This window comes from Falco peregrinus, chromosome 14 (assembly GCF_023634155.1).
Source record: "Falco peregrinus isolate bFalPer1 chromosome 14, bFalPer1.pri, whole genome shotgun sequence".
Lineage (NCBI taxonomy): Eukaryota > Metazoa > Chordata > Aves > Falconiformes > Falconidae > Falco > Falco peregrinus.
The window spans coordinates 1,024,853-1,050,438 of NC_073734.1; the positions used below are offsets into that span (position 1 = coordinate 1,024,853).

At 49.9% G+C, this 25,586-nt stretch overlaps 1 pseudogene; it reads left to right on the forward strand.

Annotated features, from left to right (window-relative positions):
• LOC129785688 (hydrocephalus-inducing protein homolog) overlaps positions 1–25,586 on the forward strand; it is a 90,584-nt pseudogene that overhangs the window by 19,770 nt on the left and 45,228 nt on the right.

Below are 25,586 nucleotides of genomic sequence, written 5' to 3' on the forward strand. Positions count from 1 at the left end.
TTTTTTGGGCTTTTAACCATTGCAACTCTGAAGGATCAATTTTATCACCACAGGAAGCAGAGATCAGAACTTTTGTGCTGTGCCTCACATGGCTGCCAGGGCAGGGTGAGAAGCAGCAAGAGAATTCCTGCCTGGCATCTTCTCCAGGTAAGCAGCGCTGCGCTTTAAGGTGATTATTTTTTTTCTGTGCATGATTGCCAATGAGAAGAGGTCAGTTTTCTCACCACAGGAAGCAGGGAGCAGAACTTTTGTGCTGTGCCTCACATGGCTGCCAGGGCAGGGCGAGAAGCAGCAAGAGAATTCCTGCCTGGCACCTTCTCCAGGGGAGCTGTGCTGCACTTTCCCAAGATATATTTTTTTCTTTTGGCTCTACAGGAGTGCACAAACTTTGGTTCCATTTTCTCACCACAGAAAGCAGGGAGCAGAACTTTTGTGCTGTGCCTCGCATGGCTGCCAGGGCAGGGTGAGAACAGCAAGAAAATTTTGTCCTGGTACCTTCTTTATGGGAGGAGTGCTGCACTTTCCCAAGGTGCCTTTTTTGGGCTCTTAACGGTTGCAGCTTTGAAGGGTCAGTTTTGCTCACCACAGGAAGCAGGGAGCAGAACTTTTCTGCTGTGCCTCACATGGCTGCCCGGGCAGGGTGAGAAGCAGCAAGAGAATTCCTGCCTGGCACCTTCTCCAGGGGGACAGTGCAGCACTTTGCCAAGGTGACTCTTTGGGGCTCTGCATGATTGGCAATGTAAAGGCGTCCAGTTTCTCACCACAGAGAGAAGGGTGCCAAACTTTTCTGCTGTGCCTGATGTGGCTGCAAGGACATGGTGAGAAGATCCCAGGTAGGAATTCTCTTGCTGTTTCCCACCGTGCCCTGGCAGCCATGAGAGGAACAGCACAAAAGTTCTGCTCCATGCATTCTGTTCTGAGAAATTTGACCTCTCATACTTGGAATCATTCACAGAACAAAAAAATCACCTTGGGAAGGCGCAGCGCTGCTCCCCTGGAGAAGATGCTAGGAAGGAATTGTTTTGCTGTTTCTCACCGTGCTCTGGCAGCCATGTGAGGTACAGCACAATATTTCTGCTCCCTGCTTTCTGTGGTGAGAAAACAGACCCCTCACATTTGAAATCATGCAGAGCCAAAAAACCTCACCTTGGCAAAGTGCAGCGCTGCTCCCCTGGAGAAGGTGCCAGGCAGGAATTCTCTTGCTGCTTCTCACCCTGCCCTGGCAGCCATGTGAGGCACAGCACAAAAGCAGAGCAGTACATAGTAGTAGGTACTGGAGTAAAGGGAGCGTGGGGGAGGAGGCTGGAGCTTGGCACCCTGCTCTGGCACATGTGGGTTTCCTGAGACACGTCAGGAATTGTACCCCAGCCCTGGGTATATTTCCTCATTGCTTTTCTGAGGTGATGGTAGCTGTTGTGTCCTGGCGCAGCTGGTTCCCCTGCCCAGGGTTGGGGCGTTCATGCTCTGAACCCACAGTCGAGGTGCCCGAGCCGTCTGTGCCCTGAGCCTGGAGCAGAGGGGCAGTTGCAGTCTGTCCTTAATTTCTGGGGGGGGTGAAGGGCTCTCTGAGGTGGGGAAGATGGAGCTCCCCGTGCAGCAGCCAGGGGTGGTGGCTGGAGGTGGGCTGTGTTGCGGTTGCTGTTTTGTCCTGCCCCCGCAGGAGAATGTGGCTGCTTTCTTAGTTCTGCTGCTTTCCTCCTAATGCAGGAGGCTGGTCCCTGCAGGCTCCAGGGAAGTGGGGCTGTGGAAGTGCCTAACCCTGGGGCTAGAGGGTAGGGGAAGCTGCTGGACTGGTATGGGGGCATGCAGACTGGAAGCCCTCTGGAAATAACTGGTGTGGGCATGATGAGCAGGATTAGTTTCAAGTGAAGTGAAATTATAGTTAGAAAATTGAAAGAAATAATCCAGTTACTCTCAAGACCCAGTAATAAAGCACTGATACCCAGATTAGTGTTGTATCATCCCCATTAGATTTCTCTCTTAACGAATAGTTATTTCTGGCTTTCAATCCGAGCTCCAGCTGCAGCATGCCCTTGTGTCCGTAGGACCGTGCTGTTCTCTCATGTTCCCGGCAAGGACAAAAGGAAATGGCAACCCTGTTGTTCCCTGAAACTATGAAGGGCCTGGTACCGTGAACATGCGCAATGCTGTAGCTGTTTCGGGAGTAATGAGCTGAAAGTATTGCCTCGTTTGCAGGATGTGGGTCAAACTTGAGGGGAAGGGAATGGTGGTCTTTGCATAGAATGGTGTCTAGCTGTGTACAGCAAGTCCACATGAAGAAAAATGATGTGGAACAGGAGGAAGCAGGAGGGGGTAGGATCTGTGATTTTTTACTTATTGTCAGGATGTAAAATAATTTTAGGGTAGAGCTGGGTTTGAGGCCACTGGTCTTTCAAGTCCCAGAAAAAAAAAGAGGTGGGGACATCCATCTGTTCCTTGGTCCAGTTAGCCAGAAAGGGAGGGGAAACGATTTCTCGTCCAAAGTAGTGCTTAGTAAATGCTGTACATACTCACCTTTGACTTTTGTCGGTGCTTGAGACCCACTTTCTGGGGGTGTTTTCTTTCCCTTTCTTGCACACCCACTTTTTGAGAGACAGATGGGGAGGTTGTCAGCAGGCTGGTGATAGAAGAAGGATGGCCCATGGACCTGTCAAGCCGTGCTGCCTGCAGGATAAGGATGCTTGAGAGGAACTGCCATTAGGATAGCCTGAAGTGGCCAAGCTGTCACATCTGTTGTATTTCTATTTGAGCTAATTGCTCATGCGACTTTAATGGTTTCATGCTTTTATTTCTGCTGCTACAGCTTTTCATGCCTGTAGGGAGCCTAGAGTTTGGGTGTTAGTAAGTGAAAAAAATAAGGCCCTCATTCTCCATGGAGAAAGGCTCTTGGGCATGGTAATTTCATGCCTGGAAGGAGTCATATTTGCTGGATAAGTTTTGTAACCTAACCAAATTAGCTTTGAGAAACCATAGTTGTTAATCAGAGTATTGAACTCTATGGTCCCTTAGTTAAAAACATCACCAAGCTCCTTGCACAAAGGATGGGCGTTTGGTTTGCAAAGTAGGAGAGCAGTCTGATTTTGATGCTTGGGGCAGCAGCGATCCCTGGGTGTAAGGTTGTTCATAATAGTCTGAGCACTTAGTAGGGTCAGGCACAAAGTCACATCGGGTCAGCTGTTTTTGCAAAATGAAGCAGTGAAGTGACATTGTTCCCACCAAAAAACTTTTAAAGAGTAATAAAGGACAGTTTGGGTATTAATAGAGATTTGGATAATAATTCCAGCAAATAGTTCCAAAATACATGGAAGAGGGGGAGAAGATGAGAAGTGGCAGCAGTCTTTGATGTGTGTTTGTGGCTTGTGGGACTGCGCCCACAGCAAAAGGCTGTTTTGGAGTGTTTGTTCTGGGCTTTTACTTCTATCAGTCTTAACTCTGCCACTGAAATAGGGTCTAGTTATGAAACAGGGTGGGGATGCCGGCTGCCCTCCAGTTATGAAGGAGCCACAGCCCGGAGACACAGCTGTCTCCTTTGGGTCTGCCATGGAAGGGGATGCTGGGTTTTCCAAGTCCCGTTGCTGTTCCTTGCAGGTCAGCTGAGGCATGGCCACTGGAAAGCCCCGCTGGTTCACGGGGTCCTCCAGGATGGCTGGTAGATTCCCGAGCCAAGTGGTAGTGCCTCGTAAGCCGAAGCTAGCCAGAGGGACAGAGAAGCCTGCAACTGTAAGTACCTGCTGCGGCCAGGTAGGAGCTGTGTAAGGCTGGAAACTGCCCCCGCGTCCTTCCTCTACCTGCCCCTCCTGTTGTCTGGCAGCACTGTGAAGCTGGACACCACCTCCCCGTCTCTCTGCTGCCATGCTTCTGTCGGAGGTGGTGACCATGGTGCGGTAGGGGATGGACTGTGTGCTGCTTCAGGGGAGGTCCAGAGTTGTGTCTGGATGTGCCACTGGAGCCATTTAAATGAACGTGCCGGGCATTGCACCGGAATAGCTGAAGCGTGAGCGTGTGCTTCTCTCCGCCCCCTTTGTGTGGGCAGTAACGTTTTGTCACCTCGGGATGCTTGCCAGCGCTGCTCTGACCATACCTGCCCTCCAGGCAGCTGGGCACGTGGTGGGCTGCTCAAACTCTGCTTGAAGGTTTCGAGAGGTATGGCTGGTCCCAGATGGAACAGGTTCCAAAACAGTTGTTCTGTCCCGTATCCCGTGTGGAGCACAGATCCAGCGCTGCAGACAGCAGCGGAGTCAGGGCAATTCCTCCTCCCCATCCTCAGACAGCCCTTTGCTGACCAGAGCTCACTTGGCTGAAGATGACCTGGTGCTGAAGCTCTGTCGAGGAGATACCTTTGCATACTTCTGTGGAGGGGTCTCGGAGGCCCAAACAGAGAAAACAAGTGCTAATTCAAAAGAGATAACTAAAACTTGGAGCCATTCCTCTCCACCTCAGTCTTGGCACAACACTGATTTTCTGCTTTCCTGACTCACCCAGCAGTGACATCTCCACATGTGTGGTGGTTGTGAGCGTTGTGCAAGGGTGGAGTTAAGGGATTTCTGGTAACTCCTCCCAACCTTTTTCAAAGGTCACTGGCTCACTCCGGCCAAACTGGAAAGGAAACAAATGCCCGAAGAGCAAAACCCCCAACATGTCACATCAAATCACGAAGGAGAAGCTAACGGGACAAAGCTACTTGTTTGGAGCATGTGTATTGCACTCTCTATCATTAATTTACTAATGGTAAATATTTCAACAGGTAATTATGGGACTTCCAGGACTATCCTAGCGGCTATGATCACAAATTATTCATCGGTGGCTCTTGAAGGAGAAAAGCCTTTTTGAATAAAGGCAGTTCTGTAGCTCTTGCTGGTGTTTTGCATTTCAGCTGACTCCCTCTGCCCTCCTGAAGGAGATGTCTCTTACCACCAAGCAGAGGCTGGCCAGCACTCGGGAGATGCGGCGACCCCAGATTATCCAGATTCTAGACATGAGCGAAGCCTCCCATCGTAAGGTAGCCTTTTCTTGCCCTTTTCCTTGCTGTTTGATGTGACGTTTGAAGAGAGCGCGTGCTTGTGACAGGCTTGCCTCCAGCTTATCTAAATGCCTTGGTGACTAAGTCCTGTTGTTGTTTCAGACTGCTGCTGGTGTGGAGTTCCTTCTGCTGGGGGAAAGGTAAAACATTTTTCCCCAGTGAGATGTTGAAGTCCTGACCTGCGCTAAGCCCATATAAACAACCTCTGTTGAAGTTGGTGGCTTTTGCTGGAGGTGAGCTACTGCGGCTAAAGCATGATACTGGGGGAAGGCTGGGGCGGGCCACAAGGATGCAAGCTTGCAATTTCCCACCTTCCTGCTGAAATAGCCAGCCCTTGGTTTGGTGTAGTCTCTGTCGAACACTTGGGGTCATAGGATGCCCTCAGTGGTGGCAGCGTTGGCCTTTGAGGGCTGAGGGCCTACGGTAACTACTCAAGGTGTAGCTAAAGCAATTGCATGAATGCTTTGGGTTGGAACAACGAGTGGGACCCGTACAGGGTGTTAGATTTTTCAGGCTGCCAGGTACACAGGGGAATGGCCCTGGGCAGAGGGGAGTGGGTGTGCTTTATCTGGATCAATGTTTATTTACACGTGTGTTTAAAGCTGCTTTTCTTACAGATCTGCTTAGTATAACACACGTTCCAAAGGGGTAGATGACTGAGGTAGGCTGTTGAGTGGAAAACTGCCAGCGAGAGACCTGTAGCAAATTGGTTAAGGATTGCCCTAGACAGCGCGTGAGGTTGGGAACGCCTCGGACGAGCGCACACAGAACTGGCCGTGTGCTGTGGCCGCTGGCTTCAGCACGACCCTGACTCCTGTGGAGAAGCAGGAGACGTGCCTGTGTCTTGTGAGTGTGAAGAGTTCAGCTGGAAGGGGGGAGGCAGAGCAGGGAGGAGTTTTCTCAAAGTAACGCCTCGGCGCTGTAAGCATTTGCTGTTTCTGTATGTTTTCAGACCTGCTTCTGTAGTGGTATTAAAGAAAATGGCAATAATAGAATATAATGAAGCATCCATTGAAAGCTCGTGGGAAAAGGAGATGCCAAGTCCAGCTTTACTCAGATTGCCCAGTGATGCTGGGAAAGTACCTGGAACTTACCACCTCATCTGTCGCTTTCTTAACGGCGGTGTTCCTTTCTGGCCTGTCTTCTCTTCTTCCTGGTTTCTGGGCTGTGTGTCAAAAAAGAGATTTGAGGATGTGTTGGGCTCGGTCTCTGTGTCTCAATGTAAAGATGATCCCCAAATTGTTTCCCATGGGGTCTCCTGTAAATTCTTGGCTTTCCCTTGCTCCACGAGTGCTTACAGCTCTTGCAGTGAGTGCTCTGGAGCTGTGTGACCGTGTTAGCCCAGGGCTCTGCCGGAGGTAAGTGCTGCCTTGCCTGTTGGAGAAGGCGACCTGGAGAAACACCTGCCAAAAGAGCTGCTCGCTTGAGCCTGCTCTAGTGTGGCCCAGAAACTTTTGATCTGCTCAGAACACAGGTGGGTGAGCTTCTGTTCCCCTAGCGTGAGCTGGGCAGGCGTACTCACCAAGGGACTGTCCTTCGCTGGAGGCCAGTGTTGTATTCTCTCACCGATGAGTCTTTCTCCCCGCGGCTGAATCTCTCTGCTCTCTTTTGCATCTCCAGTTCTCGGCAGTTGCCCTGGAACAGAGCTTGTTCCGGCCTTTCCCATCAGAGGTGGTATTTCAGAGCTACGTCCCCGATGAGGTCTATGAAGTGCCACTGATTCTGAGGAACGTGGACAAGGTAAGTGCTGGGATGTGGAAGTTTAACCCTGTGCTGGAACTGGAGAGCAGTGTCATCCGTGCGGTGCACAGCACAGCCAGTCGCCTGCTGCAGCACAGCGCATCCAGAATAAAACGTCTCACCGCCTTTATTTTGCAAGACGGTGGAAATCTTGCCATGCTGAGGTTTCTCCCCCTGGTTTTGGCTGTGTGTTGGTGGTACCTAGCTGAAAGGAGCTTTTCTGGTCAGCACCTTTCCCCGTGGAAGCCCTGCACGGGTGGGAATGTTGGGGGCTGTACAGTTCTTCCCTGCCCTCGTGCTTTCCCTCGAGTGTGCACCGCGTCCTGGTGGCTCCGTGGTTAATCTCAGTTTCCACAGGGCACCTCTGCCTCTGGGTGAGCTGCACAGAGAGCTGAACGGGCTGTCAGAGCTCGGGGTGGGGTCTTCTCCACTTTATGCTGGAGTAAGTTATAATTAGTGGTAACAGCGCTTCAGGAAAGGTGTTTTGAAACAGCAGTGGAAGCAGGCTGATTTAGCAGCAGCAGCGGGAGGCCTTTAGGTGCCCCTTCAGGCTCCTGCTAAGCTTAATTGGGTTCTGCTCGGGTTTTCCTGAGACAACGTGATGCTCTGCTTCCCCTTTGGAGAGCCACGGCCTGTTTGGAGTAAAGTGCCCTCAAAGGTCTCCACCTTTACTTGAAAAGAACGATCATTTTGAGACTTCCCAAGAAAGTTGAGAATGGAAAAGTTGAAAAATGTCAGCAGTTTTGTTCCACTGTCAGGAGGGAAATTGGGACCTTTTGAACTTCAGCTGGGGAAACGTTTGCTGGAATGAGGCATGTGCCAAGGGCAAGCTGGTGGGAAAAGGCAGGAGGGAGGAAAGGAGCTGAGCTCGGTGTTCTCTCCCTGCGCACTTTCATACACGCAGGGGTTTCTCTTGATACATAGCAGTAAGTGCACGGGCAGTAGAGACAGGTCAGAAAGAGGGGTGTAATTAAGGATACTCTTCTGTAATGAAGAGGAAGGGGTATGCCTGAGGGCAGGGTGGGATGGGAAGATGGAAGTGTGCACAAGAGACGGTGAATTCGCCTCCTTTCCAAATTTCCCTGTTGGGGAGGGCAAACAGGTGGACAACAAAAAAAAGCTGTCGAGGCATATTGCAGGTGGAAGAACAGCAAGTCCAAGTATCTCCTGAGATAACAGGTTGTGACAGGGATATGGGTGAAAATGGAAGACCCTTTGGCAAGGAAGGATGCGGGTGTGCTCCCTCAGTTATTCCGGGAGAGTACTGCACCATTCCTGGTCTGGCATTTAACTTGGGAACATTGATAAGATGCAGCATGTGTGCCTGCACCCGGGGGATGCCACTGGTGTGATCTGTGCTGAATTTTGGGCAGTCTTTGCTGTAGGTATCCTCGTCCCTGATTAAAATGTGCCTCAGTCCTCACTTTCTCTCTTCCTACTCTCTGCTTCATTCCCACTGAGTCTTTGGCTTCACCTGCTCCATTATCCATGCAGCACTTCAAAATGTTTATCTTTGCCAAGTACCAGCCAACAGGCAAACAGTTAATTTGCTCTATTCATGCTTCCTCAAGTGGAAAAGATCATCTTCATTAACATTTCTGCCATTCCCAGTAAATGATAATAAACTTGTACTGTGTAAAGCTGCACCTTGGGATTTACGTGCCCTGTGAAGGGGGAGGCAATGTGTGAACTGTGGTTTTTTTCCCCAAACAATGTAGTTTTGAAGCTAGTTAGAGCTCAACCACTGGAGAGCATGGGTGTAAAAGTGAGATAAGCTCCAGGAAGATCTTTGGTATGTTTTAAATACAGAAAGACAGAGAGGATAATCCTGCGAGGGTGTTATATTCTAAATTGGTTGGCTTTTGGCGATGTCCTGGAGAAAAGCAACGTTGTGCTCCGTCTCAAGTTTTTCGTGCCAGTTTCCCACATTCCTCTGAATCATACTGAGTTACACTGCATGGTAGCCTGAAGTTGTCTGCCCCATAAAAATCCAGCTGACAGCAAAATATATTCCGCATAGAGGCTCTGTAATCATGCAACTACAGAAGTGCTGTACTATATACTTCCTGCTCTTACCTGTGTTGTAAAATTGCTTTTCTATTTTCAGGCTGTTCCTCAGCACCCTCAGATGTTCTGGGTGGCTTTTGCTGAAGGTCTGAGCCACACGTGCTCCCCTTCTAAGGGACATGGTGACCAAAATGCTTGTCTGCACTGTGAAGTTGGCTCCTGGAACTCGCTGCCCCAGGACATTGCTGGGTTCCAAGGGCGTTTGGAGAGTTCAGGACTGCCTTGGCCACGGGTTACCAGGCTCGGGTGGGTGGCGCAGAGTGAGCCTCCATTTTTTCCAAGCCTCATGTGGGGTTGTTGTTGATCCGTGAAGCTGCCCACCAGTCCAAATCACCTGCTTCAGACTTTGAGATTTGGCGCTCAGGGGTTGCTCTCTATGTGCTAGGGAAATGCCTGTGTGCTGTCTGTGTGCTGGTGGTGCCCCAGAGGGCAGAACCGTGCAGCAGGGTGCCTGCAGGGACTGCTGGGGGTGGGCAGGGGTCCCCAGGGATCTGGCTTGCCTGCGCTGGCAGCTGCCTGGCTACAGTCACAGGCAGCAGGAGCCTCCGGATAGCAGAGGTTGGCTTTTAATAATGAAACCACCACCAGGCAGTGCCAGTCATGTATCTCGGGGCAGAAAATGCCTTTGAAGCCCCTAGTTGATAGGCACAGCCTGGGGGGTCGCCTGGCTTTCCATCACTTGGCCAGGTTGCTGGCTCTCATCCTCTGCATCAGCCTTTCCTTGTAGCATATTGTGCTTCTCCCTTGCTTCTTTCCAGCTCCCTTTGGATTTTCCCAGCCATCTCTCTGTTTCTGGGGTTGTCTCTTTGTCTTCCTGTGTTTCCTCCTTTTGCTCTTCATTTGCTGCTTTTATTCCCAGTAAGGCCACAGTATCTGTGGTCCCCTCTTGCTGGTCTGCCTACATGACTGTAGCACCGCAGCTTGACTGCCCCGCTCAAACCCAGCACGTTAAAGTGAATTTCTTCCTTCCGCCAGGATTAACACGTACTGTTTGGCGTTCAGATAATACATGCCCCTTCTAGGGGCATGTCTGCCTGGATGTGTACGGGCAGAAGCCAGCAGATTCTCTGGGCTTATTGAATACACGGGTGACTTGATTCAGATATTATACCGCCGTGCTGCTGGTGTCTTCCCTGCTTGGCCCTTCCTTCATCGCCCTGCTGCCTCTGGCCTCGAGCTGTTTTGCCCAGGCAGAAGGGATTAATGTTCACTCTTATGTGTTACGTGCATGTACCTCCAGAGCTAAAAGTGCTTTGTGAAGGTGGTATCACCAGGCCTCTTCTCCTCCTGTTTCCACAAGCTGCAAGATCATACTTTCCTCTCTTTTCTGCAGGTTCCTGGGCTGGTGAAGGTCATCTTGGAGAGCTCACCTTATTTCAAGCTGATCAGCCACCATGCTGTGTGCCGCAAGGTACTGCCTGGCATGCTTGCGACTTTCCGCATCGTTTTCTCCCCTGATGAGAACAAGGTGAGACTGGAGGTCCCGAGAGGTGTGTGCCTTCAGTGGGAGGTGAACCTGCGGGGCTGGGTTCAGAACAGGGCATCTGCTGTGGGTTTTGAGGCACTGTCCTGGTTTCGGTGGCATTGCACTGGATCTGCAGCTGGGGGAAACTTTTCCTGTGGTGAAGATGATGCTGTCATAGGCTGGAGGCTCTTCTATGCTTCAGACTGTGATTATCCTTTGGTGCTGGAACGTTTAATGCCATGTCTGTTGGCTTCAGGGATAAGAGTGCACTGTGTGGTGGGGTGGCCTCTCATGGTGTTGGTTTCTAGTATCTGACTATTGCTGCATAATTACGGGTTTGCTCTGATAATTATAAATACAAAAGCCTGTTTGCATAAATACAAACCTGTTGTTTGGAGGACCCAAAGCTGAGCCTGATCAGAGTGAGGACCACCACCTTTGAAAACTGGAGTTGCTTCTTGAATGCATATCGTGTTGGCCGCAGTAGTGAGACGGCGGAACGTTCTGTCTGAAGCCGGCACTTTTCTTGCACACCGGTTATAGCCCATGCCGTGCTGCGAGGTTTGCTCTAGGCTGTGGTCAGGCAGCCTGCAGCTGGTCACATCCTGGCTGGCAGCACCATGCGATGCCACCGCAGCAGGGACTGACGAGCTGTGCGTTCCCTCCCTGTGCTTTCCTGGGCGTTTTCAGGGGAAGGCGCACGTGGGACAGTAGGGAAATGGCAGGGAGGGGTGCTGGTAAGGTGTTTAGCCATCGCACCTCTCTACTCGATGTTAGGGGCTTAATTATGATGGAAAACGCTAGGGGAATGGCTAGATCCAGAGAGCTTTCCCCTTTCCCATCTGGCAACCAGTTCCCTGCCTCACCCTGGGCTGGAGCGAAGGTGATGCTTTTTCATACCCTCTGTGTTCCAGCCTTGCCGCTGTGCTGCCCCTGAGGATACTTGCCCGCCTGTGCTCCAGCTGTGATTCTAGGGGAGAAGATGCGCTGTGCTCGTGGCAGGGAGCCAGCCTGGCCCAGACACGCTGAGCTCCAGATGTCTTTAACCAGCAGGAGGCTGGTGTGCTGCAGAGGACTGAGGCATCTGGAGCGCACACAGGAGTGAAGGGGCAGGTAGCATCTGCAGGCAGAGTGTTAGCCTGGAGCCTTTGGGCAGTCACGCTGGTGTGGCTGTGCCTGCGTGCATGGGGCTGTGGTTGCTGTGTCAGCTGGCACCTATTCCCTGCCCCGTGTGCCATGCTTTTGCTCGGAGGTTGGAACATCGGTGCTGTGGCCCTGGCAAGTCTGGCACTGTGCCGTGATGTGAAGGGGCGGCGGTGTTACCTGGAGGCTTGTTAACGCAAAAGGGTTTAGTACCTGGCATGGAAGGGAGGAAGCCCTGCAGGGGAACACAGACAGACAGGCTGACTCTTTACACCAGCACTCTGCTGCCTCTTGGCACAGTTCTTTGCGTGACTTTGTGGGTGATGCAAGGTGAGGGGGTCGCTCTGAGCCAGCTGGTGTTTCTGTGCCAGGCCAGAGGTGCAGGCTCTCTTTGGGCACAGCTGTTCTCTCATCTTCCGTTTGCTGCTTAGATGTAGTTGAACACCCTGTCCTATCCTCAAACAGCATGGCTGTAGCAAACTAGAGAGGAAATGCCCTGTGGTGCCTGGCTCCCCATGCTTGTGAAATGATCTGTTGCTTTGCGGAGGGACTGAGAAATTGTTTTACGTCATTCGTATGGAAGGTTAAAATGATGTTGGCTTAGGGCAGTTCTCCATACTGCCCAAGTGACATAAGAGCTTAATCTCACCGAGGTAGGCTTTGCAGGGGACACTGCTTCCTTTAAAATGTGATTGACTAGTATTCATGAGCATTCATTTTTGGGATGGAAGTAAATCGGTTCCCATGAAGGGCAAAGAGCTGCTCTTCAACTACAGAGAAGCAGCAGAGCAACACATGAACATCACCCCAAATAGAAGTAGGGTGAGGTAACTCCCAGGAACACTCATGTCCAGTACTTTGTCCCTTGTCTTGCCCTTGAACTGGTGAGTGTGTGGCATTAGGGAGCTGTGCCAGCGAGGTCCTCTGCACAGCTTGAGCGACACCCTGGCGGTTTCTGCCGACCTGGGTTTTGTGCTCCTTGCAGGGCATTGGGAGAGGGATGTGGGCTGCTTGGTGAGGAGCACATGGGGACTCTACAGCAGAACCAGAATGTTGTATAAATCGAACTTTTTGTCTCGTACTTGATGGAGTGTGAGTCAGGAAAGTGCCGGAGTGCTGTCGCTCAGCTAGAAATGCATCAGTAGCATGGTCAGGATGTGCAGAGCACCTTGAAAAGCCCTTAGCCAAGAGGCAGGCTTTGGGAGATGGTTCTGTAAAGCCACCTGTGTTGGGCTTGCAGTTGCTTGCCTGCAGAGTATCTGTGTGTTAGTTGTGGAAGGCTCAGGAGTGCTGCCTTTGAATAACTCCTACATCTCTGATACTGCATGATCCACAGGGACTGTGGGTAACCCAGTGAAGTGGGGTCTGGGCCTTCCTGATGAGGAGCCGGTTTGTGTCATTCTCTTGCTTTGAATCTGTTCTTCCCTGGAGTAAGTCTGACTTCAGTGAAGTCACTCCTGATTGAAAGGAGTAAAATTGTGCCTCAGCCCTAAGTAATAGGGCCATGTGAGTTGTTAGTGGCTGAAATGCCACGTAGCCCTTTCTTGGAAAATGAGCAGTTTCCTACTGTCTCGCAGTCATTTGGGAATGTGCCACGTGGTCAGACTGTCAGAAAAGGAATAGCTGACGCGCCTCTTGGTTTATTGGCACTTGTGTTATAAATGAACTGCTAATTTTTCTGCTGGGCAACATTTCCAGTTTGTTACTCTTGCTGCTTCTGATTTGCACGTTTCTGTTTTATGGCTCCATTGTACAGCGTGGGTGTTCTCGTGCCAGCCCCTGTTCCCGTGTGTTCTTGCGTCATGGTCTGACGGCCTCTGCTGAACTGGAAACCATTGTGGCACTGACCGGCAGATAAACAACAGACAGAAATACTTCCATTTGTGCGTCCTTCAGGCTTATTAGTAGTTTATTGTAAAGGAAGAAGGAAGCAAGAAGCACATAAAAACATAGCAGAGCTTATTCTGTGTTGTCCTCTTGCTCTTTTCACTGTAGCAGTGCACTGTTTTCAGGCAGTGCAAGTTCAGGCTGTGAGGTTTGTGAAATTCATTGCTGATGCTCAGTGGAGACTGAATTAATGCACATTGATTACTCTGAAATATGACAGGACGGTGAGTTATTGCATGACTGAAATGAAGTCCTTTAAAATTCAGCCCAGCCCTGCTAGATGTTTTGTTGTGCACAGAAGCTATTCCAAGAATACTTTTAAGATGACTCTTGTGAGGAGGAAAGGGGCAGAAGACCAAGGCAAATGGCGCGGCGCCACAGGAACCTGAAGCCAAGTGACTCATTTCAAAGACTCCTGCGAAGCGGCGGCTGAGGGGGGCAGGCGCAGGGGCACCCCCTCTGCTGCGAACGGATCTTCATCCTCTGGTCTCTCCTCTGTTGTCACGGCCCTTATTTTCCAGCCTTTTTTTATATCAGGGTTTCAGCAGGAGCTTTCCCTGCTTGGCTTGCTGTGTTACCTCATGCTACAAGGATCTTTTCTTTGCAAGTTGGCTGCTGCAAGGAATTCAGTGAAGCATTTGGGATAGGTTATGCAGGGAAACTGACATCTGAGTTTGGGGTTCTGGGCAGTTAGGCTTGATATTGCTGCGACAGTAATTACTGTTAGCCTGAGTTTACAAAGAGCCTGAAACAACACCCAAGACGAGCAGCTGCTTCAGTCTCAGTGGGTGCCAGTTCAGACGCCAGTGGTGATACCTGGAAGGCCAGAGCTTGTAATTTACTGCTTGTCACAGGGGAGCACGAGAAGGGGAGCCATCGTACAACTGTCTGTATCTTCCGTGAAACTGAGAGGGGAGTTGTATGCAGGATGAAGTCGTATTTTCATGAAAACCTATAGCCTGAAGCTGTGTCTAAACACAGCAAACTTTAAAGCATAGATGGGATGCAACCCCTCTGTCATCCAGGCACGTTTATTTAGAAACCTGGTCTTAAACAGTCTGCTAAGGGTTTGCAGTTGCGAAGCAGAACAACATTTTGAACTGGTCTCAACTGTGCCCCTAGGCTGCAAGCAAGTGCGTAGCAGGGTTAGTGCCCTGGTAACACGAGGCAGTGCTGAAGTAGAGGCTTTGCAACCTGTTGCCCCCAAGGGAGGGCAATTCAGCTTTCAAAAGCTTAAGGGACCATGGGTTCACAGTGGCACAAACAGCCAGCTTCTGCCTAGCACCCCTCTTGCCTTGGGTTTCCCCCTGTTTGGGCTGGCGCTGCATTCAGCCTGGTGCAAGGTCCCACGTTGGTGGGGTGGTAGAGCGTGGCTGAAGGGTCAGCCCGCTCTGAAGTGCTGAGTCAAGCCTTGCACGGGATGCCATGTCCCACGGTGTCCCTGGAGAGGGGGCTTGGAGCATAATGTGCATCTGCATGAATGGCGAGAGGCATCTTTCTCTCTCAAGGTCGTGGTTGTCTCTGTGAAACCAAATCCTTGTTGCTTTAGCCTTGCCCTCAGGTCCCTGGAGAAATCCCTTGTGCATTGCTGTGCAGGTGGTCCCAGCGCCCCTCACCAGCAACGGAGCTGGGAAGGCTGCCTGTGCTTGCTTTTGGGGGGGATTTATTTCTTGGGCTCTTAATTGCATTGCTGTTGATCCATTTGCTCCTTAGCAATGACAACACCTTGACAATTACTTCCTTTTACTTGCTCCAAGTAGCTCCAGTTGTTGAAGTTCCTTTTTTCTTTATCCTCCTGCTGATCTGAACTTGCATCCTCCTCTGCCTACCTGGCACCTGGAAGAGGGAGCTAAGTAAATATGGCATGCCAAGACTTAATAAGGCAGGTAGCTTTCAATTGGCTTTGCAATGCCTTTGTTACAGTAGTGTGGCCAAAAGAACAACAACAACAAAAGCAAATAACATTCTTCATTTGCTAATGAGTTTCTGAGGATCGAAACAGTGCAGGACGTGAAGTAGCCAGATAATAGGTGCTTTAAATTCATATGGGCTGCCCATAGCTTTTATTTTAGAGGGCTTAGGCTGCAAGATTGAGTACAAAATTGCTAACTCAGAACGACTTGCTGAAGATGAAACGCTTTCCTGAAATGCGGTATTAAATCATGCAGGTTGCTTGCTGCAGTTCCCTTCCTAGTATTTTACCTTCCAAATAGGAAAAGCAAAAGCCCTTCTGCAGTTTCTAGGGTGAATATTTGAGATGTCTAGAAAAGGAGATTATTCTTTTTGTCTTGGATGGGGCAGCATCTGTATTGACAAGCTTAAACCCCAGCTGAGCAGGTGGTAGGCGAGGTGCTGGGTGGTGGGTGAGGCGCTGGCTGTCAGCGCTTGCGTTAGAGCAATAGGTGCGTGTCTGTGCCTGGGCTGGCTGCCTTAGGGCCCTTCCAGGAGGGGATGGGGACAGGAGCAGGAAATCCCAGCTGTGGGGGAGTCTGGATCGGTTCTGCTGAAGGGAGTTTGCTGCTGTATGCAATTCCTAAATCATTAAAATCCTAAAGCGCTTGCTGCTTCAACAGTGATAAAAATATCAAATTTTAATTAAAAGCACTGAGGAAAAAATCAGGGCAGCCAGTGAGTGACGAGAAGCAGAGTTTTTATCAGCTCATCCATAAGAGCGCTGCTGGGGGTAATGGCTCCTGGCCCTATGGCAGCAGATTTACCACTGATTTCAGTGGGGGCAAGGTGATAGTTCCAGCGCAGCGATGCCACGCCATACATCTGGAGACTGCTCTGCTCATCTCTACAGTAACATGGTTTTGGTAATTTGATTTGCCTTCCTGCTGCTAAACGCCAGACAGCCGGGGCGCGGGGGGGATTGCCTGGCTCTGTTCTGCAGAAGGCAGTGGCTGGGACTGCACAGCCGGCTTTGCTCTGGTGGGGTGTCTGAGTGTCCCCCGTGTGCAGCTCCCGATGCCGCCTGCCTGGGGTGGGTGTGCTAACCAGGCACGCCGTCACTTACTCCTCTAGAACAGACCTTACAGAGGGGTGTGATTACGGCATCAGCCAGAGCTGTCTCCTGTGCCCCCTGAGGCTGGGTGAGATGTAAAGGGAAACGGAGTTCAGACACAGGAAGAACTAACACCCTTTAATTCTAGCGCAGAGGTGGCATAGGCTGCTGAGGGCAGGGGTGGAACTGTTAGCGCTTTTAGGTACTTGTGAAACCTCTCGCAAAAACAGTTTGGGTCTGGAGCTGAGCCAGCTCTGGTGTGGGGAGATGGATCAGGTGGCTTTTGAAGGGTGCGTGTCCCCAGCCTTGGCCCTATAACGCTGTGAGAAGGGGCAGGAAATACAGCCGTACCCTGCACTGCCCTGACGCTGCCGCAATTACCGTGTCCAGCTTGTGAAGTATTTCACCGAAGACTGACCGTTGACTATGCATGTGGTGAAGTCCTTTTGAAAGTGTACCTGAGCATCCCCTGCCAAGCTTCAACGAGGTCGCCGCGTTGCTGGCACTGGAGTTAGTGCTGTGGCACAGCTGGGTTCTCAGTGGTGCTTCCAATAGTCTGCAGTGGCGATCGAAGCAGGTTGCTTTAGTGCTGTGATCCCTTGCGTGAAGAGACTGTTCTGGTGTCTCAGAATCAAAGCATCAGATAATTGTGGTGCTTCCAGCTTGCTGCAAAAGCAGGTGAATCAATGGGGTTGTTTCTCCTTTGCAAGTTAACGACCCTGTGCAAGTCATGCTACTGGAATGAAAGCTCATGAAGGTAAAAAGTACTGTTGCGTTACTGAATGATACTGCTACAGCCATAGAAAACAGCAGCTTTCCTTCTGCCGTGGGGAAAGTACTAAAAGCATTGTGCTGAGATTGTTTCTTTCCCCGCAGGATTATTTCCACGAGCTCATCTGCATCACAGAAAGGGGAGAAGTTTGTTGTGCCTCTCCGAGCTATAGGTGCCCGAGCTATCCTGGACTTCCCCGACCAGGTGAACTTCTCAGCCTGTCCAGTCAAGTACAGCACCCAGAAAACACTGCTGGTTCGCAACATCGGTAACGGGGCGGCCCGCTACTGCATCAGCCCTCAGAGGTAGGGAGCTCATCTCTTTTTGTGCAAAACACTGTTGTGTGATAATACAGTTGGTAAACAGCGACAAAAAGGAGCCAGAGCGTGTGAGCTGCTGTACTGCTGCCGTGGCTGGAAATGGGCAGGGCACGTGGGGTTTGCTGTTGATTATAGTGTTTGAAGCATGGCGCAGCCTCTGCTAAAACTCTGCAAGCTGCAGAGTGGAGTTTTATAGTGCAACGGTGTCTTCAGTGCACAGTCGTGCAAGACTGATTCTGTTAGATTGAACGAGCAAATGTAGGAAGGCAGCTGGACTGCCCTCGGGCTGTGTAAGATCCTGCGTGGCAGACGACAGCTCTAGGAGCTCAGTTCCTGAAGACCAAAGGCAGTGTTAAGAAATGGGCAAGCTCTGAGCTGGTGGAAGAGACATTTAAGAATTTATCATCAGCTTTACCAGCAGTTTGTCTATAGTAGCAAGTGCAATCAGAGATGATAGATCAAAGCAACTGGTATTGAGACCCTGACAAAAACCCTGTGGGGTCCAGAACCTGGTTTTCCAGTAGGTTTGATCTGGTCCCTGGGGTCCACTATTCTTCATTAGAATGAGCTCTTAAGTGGAGATGAGCTGGCAGCGGCTTCAAACCTGCACTTTAGCCCCAAAGCAGAATGCCGATGGGCGCACAGGCAAAAGGTGCAGCAAATGCCTGGTGCGTGGGTTGGGAGCCTTTTCTAGAGCTTTGTCTCTCTCAGATCTCCTGGAAAGTGCTCTAGCATGCTGTAGTAGCTACCAGCAACCCCCTTGATCTTCAGAACCTTCTGAAATGGTTATGTGGCCCTATTGGCCAAATATACCCATTCCCTGGGAGGCCACAAGCACGTGGTATTTCGGCAGTCTCCTGGTCAAGCGCCTGATGTGTGCTGTGTCGTGGACAGCCTGTACTGTTCCTCTTGGTCTGAGAAGACAGTCACTGGTTTTCCAGTTTGCTGAACTGGAGAGGGTAATGCGTTTTGGAAACTGCACCTGCAAGGAAACCACTTCAGCTGGCTGGTAGTTAGCTCCGTGTTGCTTGGTCCCAGAGGTTTTGGTGTAGGAGCTGAGGTCCAGAATGCAGCAAAGACGTGCCGTCTGCCTTAGTGCACCTGAGTTGCTTCGGTTTCTTCCCCAGGAAAACAGGGGTCAAGAGAAGGCTCTTTGCTCTTTCTCCTGGGAAATGCGAAGGTCCAAGAGGCTTCTACCAAAGCCTGGCAAGGCTGTTGAAGCAGGCTTCCAGGATGCTGTTCAAGCAGGCTGCTTCTTTTCACTGTGGAAATACATAGGCAGGAACTTGTAAATCCCTGTACAGCTTCCCTCTGGGATTTCCAGATCTACTTGTCACCACCAAAACAAGTACCCAGTCGTGTGTAGCATCTCTTGGCAATGTCCTTGCCAACTGTTCTATCGCGTGATACGGCGTACGTTGAATCCTGCTTGATCTGGATTTTATGCTGAACTTCACCAATTGAATGTTTCAGTCCTGACTTGCAACAAAGGGATGGGAAGCGTTACGAAAGCTTTATTTCAAACTACACAAGAAAGTACAATTCTGAATAACTGGATTGCGTGTGCGCGGAGATCAAAAGCTGGTAAGATTTCCCATGTCAGCCAAAGGCATCAGTCATCTCTTCCATTTCGTTATGAACTTTTGAAAGCCAGTCTGAAATTTCAAACTGATGATCTTTGAATATAAGCAGCGTTTTATTCTAATTAGGTCGCCCCCACTTTCATTCAGATTTCTTTTTTAAATACTCTGAGGTTCCTGTCTTTCTGCTCTTTTATTTTTTTTTGCTTTAAGTGTTCAGCGAAATGTCATAATGAATTCCTCATTGGGAACTTTCTTAAAGGTTGAGTTCCTCTAATGCCTGTCTGTCTACCATCTGCCTATATATATGCACAGATGTATAAGAAATAATATGAGAAATTTGGGGAACACGTGAAATGGAATTGGGCTGCTGGAGAAGATAAAATCCTAGAATAACTTTGGAAGAGACCTCTGGAGATCATGTGAGCAAACACAGTGCTCAAAGCAAGACCAGTGTCAAAGTTTGATCAGGTGTGCACTCAACACGAAAAGTAAGACCAAGTGATACCAGCCTTCGTCTTTCCTTCTCAAGGCTGTGCAAAGCCTTGAGATCCCAGCATCTCCCTGTATGTGCTGTGCTCCAGCCCCTAAGCTCCTCTTCTGTAGAAAGGCTTTCGTGCCCACCAGCCTGCACTGCCAGGGATTCTTCCATCCCAAATACAGGTTTTTGCATTTTCCATCCCTCGGCTGCATGCGGTTCTGCTGTGTCCCCTGAATAGCAGCCCAGCCCTCCAGTATCTCGACTGTACTCCCCCAAGCTTGTATCCTCCACTCAAAATCCGAGTGCTCCCCACTCTTGACCAGGTCACCACGTCCCCTTGCAGCCTGGGAGCAGAACAACCACGTTCTCCCTGTGCGATGAGGCCATGGTGTGCCAGGAGTGGTTTCTCCAGCCAGTGCTGGGGACTGCGCTGGGTGACAGTGGGTTCCCTGCTGCTTGTGCTGTGAGAAGTTGCTCAGGTGCCTGCCCCGAGGTCCCAGGTGAGCTCAGTGGCTCCAGCAGCCCCAGCAGAAAAGAACTGGCCTCCCAGCTGGCATGACAAGTTGGCTGGAGAGTCTCACCAATACACTGCTCCACAGGCGAGTAGGTCATTAGCTGTTAATTGTCTTTGAACAACTCTACTTACAGAGGCTTTCGCGGGAGAGACCGTTTTCCTCCTCATGTCAGGGGATTAATTTCCCTGCGTTAGAGGCTGTGACCAAGGCTGCATCATTATTAACGACAGGGGAAGTTTTTAGTTTAATGTCATTGCATTCTTTTGAATGACTCCCGTAATGATTGTTCAGCATCACAAACACTTAAACCTGTGCTTTGGACATTAATGCGTGATGTTTCCTGTCCTGGAGAGCTTAATGTGTAGATACGAGACGCAGTATTTAAGAGTTATGGCATAGGTGGTAGGAGTGCCAGCCTTACAGACTTACATTCAGGACTGTTTTAGTCTCTTCCTATTTAGTGGAGAACTGAAGCAGCTTTAGTGTGTGCTTAACTTTTGCTGAGTACGGATGTAGTGTTGTGTTAAAGCCAACATCAATATCACATAATAGTTTTGTGTGCCGCTATGTGTAAGCATGCGTGCACGTGAGAGGGGGAGGAGGCTTAGTGGAGTAGAAGGGAAAGAGAGATCAAAGTTTGTGGACCATCAGCTGGCCTCTGTGTCCTTCATTCTCTCTCTGCACAACTGAGACTTCTTAGTTGCTGCAACTTCTGTCTTCTGGCCTGGGCGAATTCAGGCTCTTGCCCCTTTGCAAGGCAGCCGCAGGCGCCACAGTTTCCTAGTCCAATGCGCTGCTCGTATCACTTCTCTCTGCCTCCTTTCTCAAAATTCCCTTGGCATCAAGCGTAACCTACCAGCTTTCACCTTCAGTGCATTTTTCAGCCCATCTCCAATGCTAACCTTTCCTCTCAGTCAGTACTGCGAGCTCTGCTCTTGCAGCGGGTCACTTCATAAGGACATTCCTTGCCTCTTACAACTTTATCTAAGGACTTGTGTGGTGTATTTTACTCCACGGCAGAGCTCTCAAATGAATCCACGGGGCCAATTCAGCATCCTTCTGCTGTTGCTTGTTCAGAACTCTCCCTTGCCGTGGTATCTACCAGAAAACATGGACACGTTTTGACTCCTCTTTCGTAAAGGGTGTGTGTGTGTGTGTGTGTGTGGGAACCCTGACACCAAAGCACTCCCCATTATGCAGCTTGGCTCTGTGCCTGTCCTCCCCCTGCATGCCCATACCCAGCTGTTCACTGCATAGTGTAGTAATAAAAAAAAATAACAATAGTATAAATATAAAAAGTCTTTTCCTGCCGTTCTCATTGTTAAGGCTGGTTAGTGAGTTTCTTCTCCACGGCATTCACGGAGATAAATGTCATTCCAGTACATTTCAGTTGAAAATGGTGCCTGGAAGCAGATCTCAGTGCAGCACTGCCTTTTCCTGACGTTACACTGTGCTGTGCTGTGCTATGGGTTAGAGAGGATCTGTCTGAGAAGGTCCATTTAGGAATGTCCCATCAAGCTCTGGAAGCTCAGGAAATGATCCTACATGGCACAGTGCCAGGAGCCGCCTTGCATCCCTCCCTGCAGTACCCATTATACTACATGGAGGTGTGGGGCTGGAGAGTTACCATGGGATGTACAGGGATGTGACAACAGAGCCTACGTGCAGGGAAAGAGGGAAAGAGAGAGCTTGTGAGATGCTGGCTCTGTGCAGGATTTTTTCAGTATGGAGATGGAGTCTTGGATGCTTTGACCTAACAGACTGTGTTTACTGGAGTGGTTACAGTGCTCGACTTTGGCTTTTATACCATTACCAAAAAATTACGTATGCCAAGATTAAGTGATCTTTGGGGTTTTTTTCCTGCAATAGGTCTTAGTTGACAGAGGGGGCAACTCAATCACCAGTAATTTTACTGTCGGTCTTGGGGTTGGAGGCAGCTTTTAATGAAATCAATTCTCACAAACTCAGATGATTTTATAATGCAAATTAAGGCACCAGAGGAGTAAAGGGGTTTTGGTTGTAGAAGAGAAACATACCACGGGACGAAGTATGTTGCAGCCTCGTTGCACGCTGCACTGACTAAACGTATGGTTCCAGGAGGAAAGGCAGCGCGGTAGTCGGGAAAGCCTGAGCCACAGAACTGTCAGCGTTGTTCACTTGTCAGCTGGTTGCTAAATTGTCAGGAGTATTTTGCCCGTGGTATCCTCATGGGATTTAACTTTTGCCCAGCTTGGGGAGCTGATGCCTGGTGAAAGCAAGCAAGATGTAAACGCCAAGACAGATCACAATGAAATTGCTTACTAATCTGGTGTTGTTCCCTTTCTGAAGGGCAATTACGGGCAAGATCTCAGCAGGTTCTGCTGGGAAGGTCTCCCTCAGATTGGTGCGGCTAGATGAGTTTATACAAGCTGGGGATTGCAAGGCACCGTTGGGAGATCTGGACCTGTGAAAGTTTAGATGTTGTACATCAAAGCAAACGTACAAATGGACGTAGTTGAAAAGCATGTCAGAAGAAGAGCTATTAATAAACCTCCAAACCTTATCTTTCCTGTTTTGTCAGGAGCAGTAGTTATTCATTACAAGGGTAGATCTAACAGGACAAGAATTACCGTAAAGAACAGCTCACAATTAATGGCTAAAAGGCCAAAGTTTAGCCTGCCAGCTTCATCTGTTGGCAGTGGTTTTCATGTGGCTATTAGTGTGTCAGGGACGTTTCCTTAGCATCTCTTATCTGTAGGCTGCAGGGAACAGCTTAGTGATGTGGACTGAAGTTCAGAGTTCAGGTGAAGCACGGACCTTACATCCCTCTGGGTCTTGGAGAAGCAGGTCTACGTGAGGGATACCAAGCTCCTGCTACATCAGGAACCAAGTTGTCCTGTGGGTACAGCGTGGGGTGGGAGGCAGGAGGTGCGGTGTCTGACTTGTGCTCTGTTTCTCAGTCCTGAGAATGAGTCCTGACCTCGGTGGGATCCTCTTCTCTGGTAATTTGAAGATGTGAAGGTATCTACTTTCTCAGGCATCCCCTGAAGTCATCCTCAGGAGTGTCATTCCCATCCCAGCTATCTGAGGGCAGGGGTATGCAGACATGGGGATGGAGTAGGAAGGGCATGGGATGGGAGGTAGTGCTGAAGTGTGGCCCTTAACCGGCAGCTTTTCTGTTCTGGCAATGTTTCTGGTAAAAACAACAAACTAAAAGAGGTGGGGGGGAATTTTTCTGTGCCTTTCCCACAGCAGGCAGTGATCCCCGCCAAGCACCAGCAGAGCCCTGCCCAGTATAACCAGGCACAACCCCCAGCGCAGGTGCAGGGCCATGTAGAGCAGCCCGGTTCTGAGGCTGGCGGCGCCTTGGCTTTCCTCCTCCCTCTCAAAAGCCTCAGGTCCAGCACGTGAACATTGCGGGCCCAATGCTTCCCCATTAGTCACTGGCGATGTTCTTGCTAGTCGTGATGGGAGCAGGTCAGGCCCCCAATTGCATCAGTGTCTCCTTAATGAGCAGGAACTCCAGCAGTTTCATCAGCTGTCACTGCTTCCATGAGCGAAGCGAAGCTTGCGCATGGCTCCATTTTTTCTCATTATTTCTGTGGGCTGCACTCCCCAATCACTGTAAAACTCTGCAGAAAATATTTTTAAGGTGACAAATTGACCACCAGCAAAGCACTAAATCCAATAACTTTTGCTTTCTAAGTGAGGCTGTACAAGAGCCACAAAGCCCAGCTGCTGTTATGCAGAAACACGTTGCATCTGACTTTTCCCTGAGCATTAAAGGACTGAATTATGTGTCTGTCAGCTGAGAGCTGTTTACCTGGCGACAAATCATAATTGCTCTTGTTAAATCTAAAGTACACCGGCACATTTTCATACTATTTCCCACACATTGCACAGAATTTCTCTAGTAGGCCAAGCAAACAGTTACCAAGCCTGGATTACAACCCAGAGCCCCAGACTGCATTGCTTGTGAATACGCAGAAAACCTCCTGTTGAAGGTGCCTTGATATGCTCCTGCTAGCGGTGCTTCATTTAGCTAGAGATTTAATTGTTCAGGCTGTAAATGGGATACTCCTTTTGTGTCTTGTTTTCTTGTTTCTGTATCACTCTAACCTGCCTTTGCACTCGTACAGATTTTTCTTTGCTTAGAACAGCTTTCATTGAAATGCTGATAAAATGTGCCCTTTCTGAGGCAAAACCAGGATGCTTTCAAGGTAAAAAAAAAAAAAAAAAAGAAAGATAGATTAATTCTGCCATTAAAGTCTAATTATTCTCCGGTCATTCAAGAATAAACTTCTGTTCTCCCTGTCTGATTTCCAGGCTGTAATCTCACTGGGGCAGGTATTGCCTTGACATTTGCATCTCTTGAGGTTTATAGGTGGCAGGAAAAGACGGATTCCTGAGGAACTCAGTGTCAAGTTGTGCATGCAAATAACTCTTGCCATCTCCGTGCCCTTCAAAAACCCTCCTCCGATCGTATCGCTAGCAGTCAGACTCTTGAGCCTTGCTGCAGAAAACTGGATGCAGGGTATGGGGGAGACGAGGTCATTTTATCGCTTAGGATCTTCTGAGGGCTGGAGCTCTTCAGGAGTTGGGTCGGTGGCTCAGTTCCTGGCCCTGTATGTTCTCTTTTTCTGCTGCTGACTGTGGTTTCTTGGCCCCTTGCTAATACAGGTGAGCTGGAGTGAGCTGGACGGCAGAAGGAACGTAGTCCCCAAAGGTCCCACAATAATCCTGATGTGCCTCTCCGTGTTGCAGCCCTTTCTCTGTTGATCCCTCTGCTGGGACTCTTGGGATTGGCGATGCCATGCAAGTAACGGTGGACTTCCACCCAGAGAAGACTGGTGATTATTCCAGGCCCCTGACAGTTCACTATGACACAGGTAAGGTCTGGGCACTGCATGGTGCCCAGTCTCTGCGTCCTTCAAAACAGAGACCTTTCAAAGCAGAAAAATGTTAAGCTTGCTTTGCAGACTACTTCTAAAACCTTTTCTTTCAAAACCTCTGTATGTTTCGGTGCTTAAGTGAGCAGGTAAGGGGCAAAGGCTGCGTGTGCCCTCGTTCTGTGTGGCTGTGTGCCGGTCTCTCCCTGGGGGATGCTGGTGTCGGCTGGGTGCTCTCCACCCAGCACCCCCCATGACTGCCATCTGCCATCATTCCCTGTTGTCCCGGTCACCTTAATTGCCTCTCCAGGTGTATCTCCCCTGTCCCGGCTTTGCCTCAAAGAAAAGTGGCAAATAGTTGGTGTTTAGGGGGCTTTTAAAGTGCATCCCCTCAAGCAGGAATGAGGTTTTTTGGAATCGGGTTTTGCTGGGAGTTGCTGAGTCGGAGGCGGGAGGAACCTTGATTCTCCGTTACGGTGTGCATATGCACGTGTGAAGCTTCATTCCTTGGCGGTGCTATGTTTGAAGCGCGACGTGGGAATGCGTGCCTCTGTCAGACTCGCTCCAATGCCGCTGTCTCTTACACATCTGTCCCCTGCACTGCTTCTACGTTGTTTTGCCGCAGAGCCTTGTTCTTTCTTTTTGCCTTCTCCCACAGCTCACGACATCAGGACTAATGCAGCCAGGACTTGAGGGCTCTTGGGATTTGGCAGGAAGAGCTCGC